We start from the raw sequence: 10,820 nt of genomic DNA, 5'->3' as shown, positions 1-10,820 counted from the left end.
TTTTGGAGGGGACCAGCATTATGGGATAAAAGGGTAATGGGATCAAAGAGACAAGGGAGAAGATGGAGAGGAATCCATCATGGGACAACTTGAGAAACAGACAGAAAAGATAAAGGTCAAAGGAAAAGGATTATGCAGGAGGAGAGAGAGAAAAGAGAGGACAAAATAATCATAGAAAATCCTGTTTGGACCCTTACCCCCCAAACTATGGTATCTCCCTCCTCACTCTCCCATCCTTCATCTTTCAACCTTCATCCTTTGATGTTTTAAGACCAGGCTAGTTCTTTGCCACCCCCAAAGAAGTTCACCACCTCAACCCCCCCTCAATTTTCTAACACACACACACACACACACACACACAAACACACACACACATACACACACACGCGCGCGTGCATGCGCGCGTGTGCACATGCAATATGAATACAATAATACAGGATTGAAGAGCTAGGTGAGAATAAAGTCTAGCAATATTTTCCCCTATCTTCCCATCCATCCCCACTGCTACTATACATACACATACCCTGTATCACATTTCTTTCTTTATATGTATAGATATATATCTATACATATATACATATATATGTATATACATATATATGTGTATATACATACATATATATATCTGTATATATATATATATATATATATATATATATATATATATATATATATATATATATATATATAGTATTCCCTTCCCCAAAAAACTTCTCCTAGGAAGCCAGTTCTTATTCAACAACAGCTATTTTCTCCAGTCTAAAATAATTCTACCGTGGGCTAGAATCTGACCTCTAACTTTTTCCCAGTTCTTTCAATGGGACCTTTCCCACTCACCAGTGACTCCCAAGGACTCAGATCCTTCCTGGGAGGTTGGGGGTGGAGATCACAGCCCTGAGTTTCCCTTCAGTCCTTGCCTCTTTTTCTCTATCTGGCCCCCCATTGAGGAAGAAAGGACACAGATAGCACAGAGTTCCTGGGCACTATCTCCATAATCTCCCACAGATACACTCATAAACTGATTAGTAGCTGTGGGGCCCCCAGAGGGAGAAGGGACAAGAGATTAGCTGGGAGATAAAACAGTGAAATAGTCAGATAATGTGAGGTCCTTGATTAGGCAGCCAGTCCCCAAGCAAGGAAGGGTAGCTCAGGAAGGCAGCCTCTTCTGGGGCACCTTCCTCCCCAAGGTAAGTGATCCCCAAAGCAACTCATTGCAAACTTTCCAGGGAACACAGCAAGGACTTAATTGTTAGCAAGGAAGGTAATAGGGTTAAGCACCATTAACAAATTAGGTTATCATAGATAATAATAGAAAGGACCCTCTAGTGTTTGCTCATTTTCTTCACTTATTCTGAACCCTTCTTTCTCTTGTTTTCCACTCCCTTGAACCTCTTCATCCTCTAACCCTAATTCCCAGGTTCAACTCACTTTGTCTTCTATTTTTAAATTGCTTGCCCTCTTGTTCTCTCCTCAAATCTCTTTCATCTCCTCTCCCCTTTAGCAAGAGGAACTTTCCTCATATTGAGAAAAAGAGACGCCATGAACTCACTCTTCTCTAGTATTCTATACCTCACATACCTTTCTCAATCCCATCCCTGTCTCCTCTGGAAGAAAACACTCAGTATAATTCCTACTCTTTCCATAACTGTCATGCTTTTTCTATCTAATGGTTCCTTCTATAATGTGCAGGTGCCCCATTTAAGAAAACTTCATTTGACTGTATCATCCCCTCAAGCTATTGTCCTTTTATCTTTCCTTTCATAGCTAAAGAAAACAATGTATACACTATTGCTTTCATTCCATTTGTTCTCACTTCTTAACATCTGGTAATCTGTTTCTCTACCTCATTACTTAACTGAAACTTTCCTTTCCAAAATTATCAATAATCTCTTAATTATCAATATGATCTTTTCTCAGTTCTCATCTTTTTTTGTTTGTTTGATTTTTTGCAAGGCAATGGGGTTAAGTGACTTACCCAAGGTCACACAGCTAGCTAATTATTAAGTATCTGAGGTGATTTGAACTCAAGTCCTCCTGTTTCCAGGGTTGGTGCTTTATCCACCTAGCTGCCCAGTTATCTTCTTTTTTGACCCCTCCACAACATTTGACACCTCCTGAATACTCTCTTCTCTCTTCTTTTTATTATTCCCTAATGACTCTTCTCTTGTCTGTCTAGCTACTATTATTTACTGAGAAGATAGAGAAAGAGCAATCTCTTAACCCCACCCCCCATACAGGCCAGGCTAATTTTTCCTTAAATTTCCCTTTGTCCTGAGACATTCCTCCAGACCTGGTTGGCTCAGGGGAGGAAGGACTCAGATTGCTGGCTTCATTTCCTAATTGCTGATTATGAAGTAGCACAAGGCCGGTGCTCAGTTGGGTTGGGTTAGTGGATCACAATGAGTGATAAAAGCAGGAGAACTTCACTCGGTTGAACCAACTCAAGGGAGTCTAGGTTGAATATTCCTCTCCTACTATGGCTAAGCATATCCTTCTGCTAAATGTTGAATGATGTAGTCAGTCAAGCAATAAACTTTTATTATCTGCCTTTGTCTTATTTTGTTTCAGTTTTAGTTTACCAGTGTAGTTTCTGTTTTTTAGAACAGAAAATAAAAACAGTATGAACTAGAGACAGATTCTCCCCATTTTCATGCCTAGGAAGAGTGGATTCAAACTTAAAGAGAGCTACCACAAATTCATCACCAAATTCACTTCCAACTGGAGCATAGCCAATAGAGCTACTCCCATTTTTGCAAGCCAAGTTGTAAGACTGATCTAGTGGTTGGGTCAAGCGATTCACTCATTACCATTAAACTCTGCTGATTCTTCAAAGCTCACAAGGTTGAAAGTATATTGGGTCAGGAAAGAATAAACACAGCAGGGGCAGAAGAAACAGCAAGCCAAGGGTCCACAAGAGACTTAAGGGCACAAGACCTCTCTCCCAACCTAGGACCTAAGTTGCCTTAATCACTACTAAGAAAAAGAAAGATGAAGTTTCTCCATCAGAACCTTTTGTATATTATATTTAATTCCAGTTCATCAGCCAATTAAAGAGTACTTTTTTTTACCATGGAGAAAGCAAACTAGAGACAGTCACAGAACAGCTGTATGCTCTGAATTAGGCAGGGCCCCTCTTTCACACATCATGACAAACTTCTTTTCCAAATTCCTAATGTAGCTACAGAGACCTCTATGTGTGCACTGAGAATTGGATCCTCATTACCATCCTAAAGAACTATAAATAAACTAGATTATCCACTGAGAAATGGCTAAACAAATTCTACTAAATGAATGTAACTGAATATTATTGTACCATAAGGTGATTGGGAAAATCTTTAAGTGCTTACTATACTAATTGCTGGGTGTACAAATAGAAAATTTGAAAATTTCTCTCATAAGGAGCTACCACTCTAATAAAGGGGGACAATACATAAACTTGATCAATAACATAGATAGACATATGTACATATAGAATATACATATCTACATATTTATCTCTCTATTGTCTTTGCTGAAGTCATGAATAATTTCTTTCCTATCTTGTATTCCTACTGTCTACCACAATGCCTGTGACATACATAGAAGGTGCTTAATAAATACTTGATTGATTACAGAACTTATAAAAGTTTTTTGAAGGATGTTAACTGGAACCATGCCTCAGTAGAGATGGAGAAGTAGAGGGCAGTGCAAGCAGAAGAAACAACTTTTTGTGGATGGTTGAAGTCCTTCTGAGATTTATATCAGTTTATCTAGTTTTTCTTTTTTTTTCTGGCAGTCTATAATTAATTGCTATCTAGTTTTTTCTGTATCCTTGTTAAAGAGTGGCAATTGAGTATTTGATTTAATAATTATTGGATAGCTATAATAAGATTTTGAGCAGAGGAATAATATAATCATATCTGTATGACAATTTTGTGTGTGAAGGATGGGAGAAAGACACTAGATAGGAAGCTCTTCCAATAGCCCAAAGAGAGGTTAGACTTGAAATAAAGGAATCATTTTGTGATTAGATAGAGGAGAAAGAGTACAAGAGAAATTGTGAAGGTACAAATAACAGATCTTGGAAATTGATTGAATAGTCAAAAGAACAAAGATGAGGTTCAGACTATTGGAAGGGAAATACCATTTACAGAAATAGGGAAGTTTAGGAGAGGGGGTTTTTGGAGCAAGATGATAGTTTCAAGAGATAAAATGGCAAAGACTCAAGAAGGTCTGGGATCAAATTTTGTCTTTGACCCAAAATTTCTCTGGAGTTTTCCAGCATTACATAACCTCTCAAGTACTACAGACAACTTGGTAACATTAGAAGCTAGGTGGTGCAGTGGATAGAGCATGGCCCTGGAGTCAGAAGTACCTGAGTTCAAATTCAGCCTCAGACACTTAATAATTACCTAGCTGCGTGGCCTTGGGCAAACCACCTAACCCCATTGCCTTGCAAAAACTAAAAAAAAAAAAAAAAAAAAAAAAAAAAAAAAAAAAAAAAAAGAATAAATAGACCAGGAATGCAACTGGAAGCTGGTATCCCAGGGTTTGGTGCCCAGTCTTTGAGACAAATGGACAAAGGATAGGAAGAGAGGAGAAAGCATTGTTGTCTGTTCTTTGTTTTTAAAGGGGACCAATGACATCATGGGATGATGTCTTCACTTGTATGTGCATTGGTAGTGGAGCTGTAAATTGGTCCTACCTTTCTGAATGATGTAAGATTGAATATAATAGTAGGAGTAATATCCTAACCCCTGCCCCCCATGCAAGTTAGACTAGTTTTCCCTTAAAAAGTATTATGCCCATTCTCAAGACTTAGTTGGGTCAGGGGATTAAAAACTCAGCCTGTTGATATCACTTTCTGGTTGCCTGATGAAAAAACAGATCTAAGGTGCTCTAGGCCCACCTTCTGATACTTTGGTTGTTGGGAAAGGATGAGCAAAACAGACAGGGTACAGAATCAACTTGATATGTCCTTGCCTAACCCTGTTGAATATCATTAACCTGCTATAGCTAAATAAATCTCCTCTTGTTAACTGTTAAATTCTCATACAGCATTATGATTCTCTTATTGGAAGAGAAAAGATTGGGTTCTGTTTGACTTGTGGCTTTTGAAAGCACCCTAGTTCTGACTATGTAGCTATTTTTGTTATTCAGTTGATTTTAGTAATATCTAACTTTTCATTGCCCAATTTGGGGTTATCTTGGCAAAGATACTGGAGTGGTTTGCCATTTCCTTAAATGAAGAATCTGAGGCAAACAGGGTTAAGTGACTTTCCTAGAGTCACAAAGCTAGTAAGTGTCTGAGGCCGGACTGGAACTCAGGAAGAGGGGGTCTTCCTGATTCCAAGCCCAGTGCTCTATCCACCATATTACCTGGCTGCAACTACATTCAGCTATACCAATCCAAAAGGTTTCTCTTTACCATATATGTCCAGCAGACCCTGATCTCTAAAGTCCAGTGTCCAAAGTCCACATGAGAATCCCATCAGCAAGTACATAGGCTCCCAAAGACTGGGCTTATTGACTGACAGTCCCCTATTACACAATTAAGGCTCAAGTCCTAAACCACTACAATTCTTCCCAAGAAGAGCAAACAGAAATCAAATCTAATTGGGATAGATTAACAAAACAAGCAAAAAGGGAAAAATAGTACCCTTATATAAAGGGATACAATCTTTCAATTAACTGACACAGAAACTATAAGAAAGTGAACACTCCCTAGAGAATTTCTATTCTGAAAATATTTCTTTATAACTTGTGCCTCAGTCAGGGACCTTGCTGCTGCTTCCCTCTCCCTTCCCACCCCCATAGCTGCCACTCCTCAATCTATGCAACTGATATTGACAGCTTCTGGATCAAGCTGCTGCCGCCATCTGCTGGAAATAAGGATGAAGAGAGGGGGCAAACAGGAAAGAGGGCAAGAATGGGCTCTTCAACTGAAATGTTATCAATTCTTTTATGATTTTGCCCAGACAAAAATCTTGAGATTGATCAATACGTTTTCAATGTTAGGCCTATAGTCATGTTGTATATGTATACAAAAGGGCTTCCTAGGTAGCTTTCCAAACTTTTTTTCAACCCTACATACCCTCTGAGCAGTTAGATGGCACAGTACATAGAGGACTGAGCCTGGAATCAAAAAACCTGAGTTCAGATCCTTCCTTACTAGACGTGTGTCCCTTGGCAAATCACTTAACTGTAATTAAGTGGAAAAAAAATACAGGATGATTTGAAGAAGGAAAGAGCACTAATGAATCAAGAAAGGCTTCCTGGAAGCCTGAATTAATCAGCTGAAAGAAGCTAAAGATTCTAAAAGGTAAAAGTGAAGAGGGGATGCTTGGAGGATGAATGACCTCTGCAAAGGCACATAAGTGGGAAATTAATGGTAGGTGAAGGTATCCAGCCTCAGCTCATGAGCCTCATCAACTCTGTCCTGGACTATAAGACTAATTAAGACTAATTAGTCTTATAATTGATCTCCCTTCCTCATGATTGCCAAAGTGCTGACCTGGCTCTAAAACCAATGGCTCCCTACTCCCTCAGGGGTCATATACCAATTCCTCTGCTTGTCATTTAAAGTTTTTTTCTTTTCTTCTTCTAACCTTCCCTTACTGCCTTATTATATCACACACTCCCAGGCCAGTGAAACTGACTTGACTGTTCCTCATACATGATGCATCATCTCATGTTCCCTCTTAGAATCTCAAGTGTCCTTCAAAGCTAAACCCAAGAGTCACTTCCTGTAAAACTATGGCTTCCTTTAAAACTAGTGCCTCCTCACCCCCCCCCCAATACCTTATATTTATTTTTATATAATTATGATATAAGCAATTTATTAAGCACTTACTGTGTACAAAGCATTGGGAATACAAGATAGTCCCTACTCTAAAGGAGAAGGCAACAAATATAGAAGGTTTTGGCTTCAAGTCAGGATAGGTGCCATTGGTCCTTAAGTCCTTAGTCACATTCCACAATGTACACTGAAGGTAATGCCTCTTCTTTAATTACATGTACATGTTCTTACATGTATACATATAACCTCCTGTTAGATATAAATTCCTTAAAGGCAGAGACTATTTCATTTCCACAGTGCCTATCACAGTATTTGGCACATAGTAGATATTTAGAAGATACCTGTGGACTAGTTGTTTAATCCCAGAGCAAACTACTCTTCCCCTCTCTGGGCCTGATTGTCCATCTGCATATCACATCCTTGATCCCTAGGGAAGCTAGGTGGTACAATGGATAAAGCAATGACCTTGGAATCCAGAGGATGAGAGTTCAGGTCCACTTTCTAATTGTGTGACCTTGGGCAAGGCACTTAACCCTGATTGCCTCAAATGCAGGGCCATCTTCAGCCATCCTGATTCATATCTGGCCTCTGGACCCAGATGGCTCTGGAGGAGAAAGTGAGATTGGTGATTTAGCACAGCACCCCCTCACTCAAATCCAGTTCATGTGCTTGTCATGGCATCACCTTTCCTTATGTCAGGACAAGCAACAACAACAATCCTTGACCCCTTAATATAGGATTCTGCTTAGCTATTCCCCTAAAATAATTTAGCTCAACTCACAATTCCCAGATGTCCATTTTCAAGACTTCTTCCTCAACCAAGTTAAAGTAAGAACTGTGATAGAAAAGTCATATCAGAAAGTCATTGGAATTTATCTATAGATTTTTTATAGTTTAAATGAGAAGAAAAAACATAAGCAACATTTTAGTGTTAACCACTTTAGTGGTAAGTTACCCATGGGGCAAAGAGACTAGATAGAAAGCTTTTAGAGTTGCCAAGATGTTGTAAGACAAATATTTCTTTGTTCTCTACATAGTTTCCTTGTCAGTGTTCTCTATGACCAAGACAGAAACTGTGAAAGCTAACATGTAATAAATAGCACTTTGTAATTCAAATGTAGCATCCACTCCCCTATGCAGCAACTTGCCTTCACAGATTGGGGTCTCAAGAGTGACTACTATTTCCTTTCAGGGTACTAGGGTAACCCTGAGGGGCTAGGTTGTTTTTGAGTTCCTAGTGGGCCTCATTAAAATCATCCAATTGATTCCATTAGCTTTTTTTTTAGGTTTTTTTTTTTGGCAAGGCAATGGGGTTAAGTGACTTGCCCAAGGCCACACAGCTAGGTAATTATTAAGTGTTTGAGGCTGGATTTGAACTCAGGTACTCCTGACTCCAGGGCTGGTGCTATATCCACTGTGCCACCTAGCCACCCATTGCCACCTAGCCACCCTCCATTAGCTTTTAAGAAAAGGTGTTTATTATAAAGGTATACCAAAAATGGTTATCTTCTCCCCCAAGTCAAGAAAGTCTGTCCATGCATTTACAAGGTCCCTGGGCAGAGTGGATTCAAAGTGTAAAGGTAGTAAAATAATATGCCCTTAACTTTCTGAACTTCAAAATTATACCCCTTACACTGATTATTGTCAGTTCCCTGTTGTATGTCTTTTCCCAATAGAATGTAAGCTCCTTGAAGGCAGGGACTGTTTTTGTTTAAGTTGTCAGGCACTTATTTCTTTCCTTTCTTCCTTTCCTCCAGTATTTAGGGCCTGAAGTCAATGGGATCTTGGTTATGTTGGAACTGCAATGGAAGACAGAGGTCTCTCATGGTAGGGAAGTACACCTCACAATGGTTAAAGTCATAGGAGATAGAACCAACTCATCAACCAGAAACAGATACTAGAGGATCATAGGAGGCCTGGAACCAGCTCAATTTCCAATATCTGATTTAGGCTTGTTGGGGCCATCACAGGAGCCTGAGTCAACTTCAGGTGGGCAATTTTTAGGGATGAGGCTAGCATTGATTTCTTAGTTCAGGTCCAATGTTGGGATGATATGTAGCATTCATTGTCTTAGTTGACATGAAGCATGCAAGTTTCACAGCTTCTATACACATGGTTCCTCTCATCTGGTCAATAGCGAAGGGTGTGGTGACTTACATGGTCTTAGATATCAGCTAAACTGCTTAAGAGGAAAAAAGATCTATATACGTGAAAATATTTATAGCAGCTTTTTTCATGGTAGCCAAGAATGGGAAACTAAAACTAAAGACCTGTCTTCCTATAAGGGAAAGGCTAAACAAATTGTGGTATGTGAATGTAATGGAATATTATCGTGCCAATTTCAGAAAAGACTGGGAAGATCTTTATGAAATGATGCAGTAAAGTGAGCAAAACTAGAACAATCTATACAATGGTAACATTATAGAGAAAAAACTCTGCAAGATTTTAGATCTTTGATCAACACAATGAACTGAATCTGAGTGAAAATGAAGCATGACATTCACCTATTTTAAGATGCTGCTATCTTAGGGATGGCTAGGTGGTGCAGTGGATAGCGCACCGGCCCTGGAGTCAGGAGTACCCAAGTTCAAATCTGGCCTCAGACACTTAATAATTATCTAGCTGTGTGGCCTTAGGCAAGTCACTTAACCCCATTACCTTGCAAAAACCTAAAAAAATGTTGCTATTTCCTTTGATGTGTTATATGATTGCAAATTTCAAGCATACCGACTTTTGTGAAACATTTATTTGTATGATGATTCAACTCCTGAACTGGAGAACACTGCCAGAGAGCCCAGACTCTGGAATAATGGTCAGTTACAAAGTTTACTATTTTGATGACATTTTTTTAAAAACTTGACTTGGTACTTGTGAGAAAGAGAAGCTAGGAGAAACAGTAGAAGGAAAGATTAGGAGGGTGGGGCCAACTTTTAAATACTTCTTCCCTTGGCATCTCTCCAGTCCACCTTCTTCCTCTCAGACTCGGGTGGGTTGGGGCTTTCCAAAAATGGCACTCAAAACTGTGGGATGCTTGCTTCTAGTCAAAGGCAGCTAGCTGCTTTCTTACTATTTCCTTTCTTCTCTTGAATAGTTTTTTTCTGTCATTTCTAAAATTAGAATCAAGTTGCTCCACTTTGTCATTTGCCTTCCCAACCACCCCAAGGAAAGATCCTTTCTTTTTTTCTTTTTGCAAGGCAAATGGGGTTAAGTGGCTTTGCCCATGGCCACACAGCTAGATAATTATTAAGTGTCTGAGGCCAGATTTGAACCCAGGTTCAAAGGTTGAACTCCTGACTCCAGGGCTGGTGCTTTATCCACTACGCCACCTAGCCTCCCAAGGAGCCTATCTTTTCAAAGAATTTTTCTGCTTATGCATTTCTGTTGGTATTAACAATCACTGTGGTTTTTCATTAATTTCTTATTAGTCTTATGAGAACTTCTGGGGGGGAGTTGCTTCTTTGAACTTCTCTGGACTATTTCAAATGACCTGTGGACTTGTATGTCTCCCCTTAGCATCTCTGAAATTCTCCTTAATCAATTCTCCAGTTACTAGTTACTCCCCTCTCCCCTTCTACCCCCATGACCTTAGATTGGTTTAGATTTGTGTCTCCTGATATAAAGGTCCTTAGGAGCTGACTTAATTTTTGTGTTTCCTTTGTGTCTAGTACAATGCCTGGTGCTTATTTAATATGTGCTTAATTAGGACTTGTTAAGGTATATGGACCCCTTCACCTTTTTCATTTTTCCTTCCTTGTGGCTTTTTAAAATCACTGTATGGGTGTTTTCTCAAACTTAAGACATGGGTAAGATCTTATACCTTGACCAATGTCTTTCTACTGGACCTCAGATGCCTGAGGAGAGTGAAGCTGATCACTTCATATGGCTGGATCTCACTTAAATCCAATTCACTTGCAAATCAATATCACCCTACTAGTGACTTTGGTTTTCTTCAAGAATGGAGGATTAAACGACAATCCTTGTAGTTTAAAGTCATGAAATTGAAAATTAACAACCAGGAAGATCATAGCTCTGCATATAATAT

The sequence above is a fragment of the Macrotis lagotis genome, chromosome 2, assembly GCF_037893015.1.
Source record: "Macrotis lagotis isolate mMagLag1 chromosome 2, bilby.v1.9.chrom.fasta, whole genome shotgun sequence".
NCBI classification, from domain to species: Eukaryota; Metazoa; Chordata; class Mammalia; order Peramelemorphia; family Peramelidae; genus Macrotis; species Macrotis lagotis.
The sequence above is the reverse complement of the archived record's forward strand: the minus strand, read 5'-3'. Positions refer to the sequence as shown.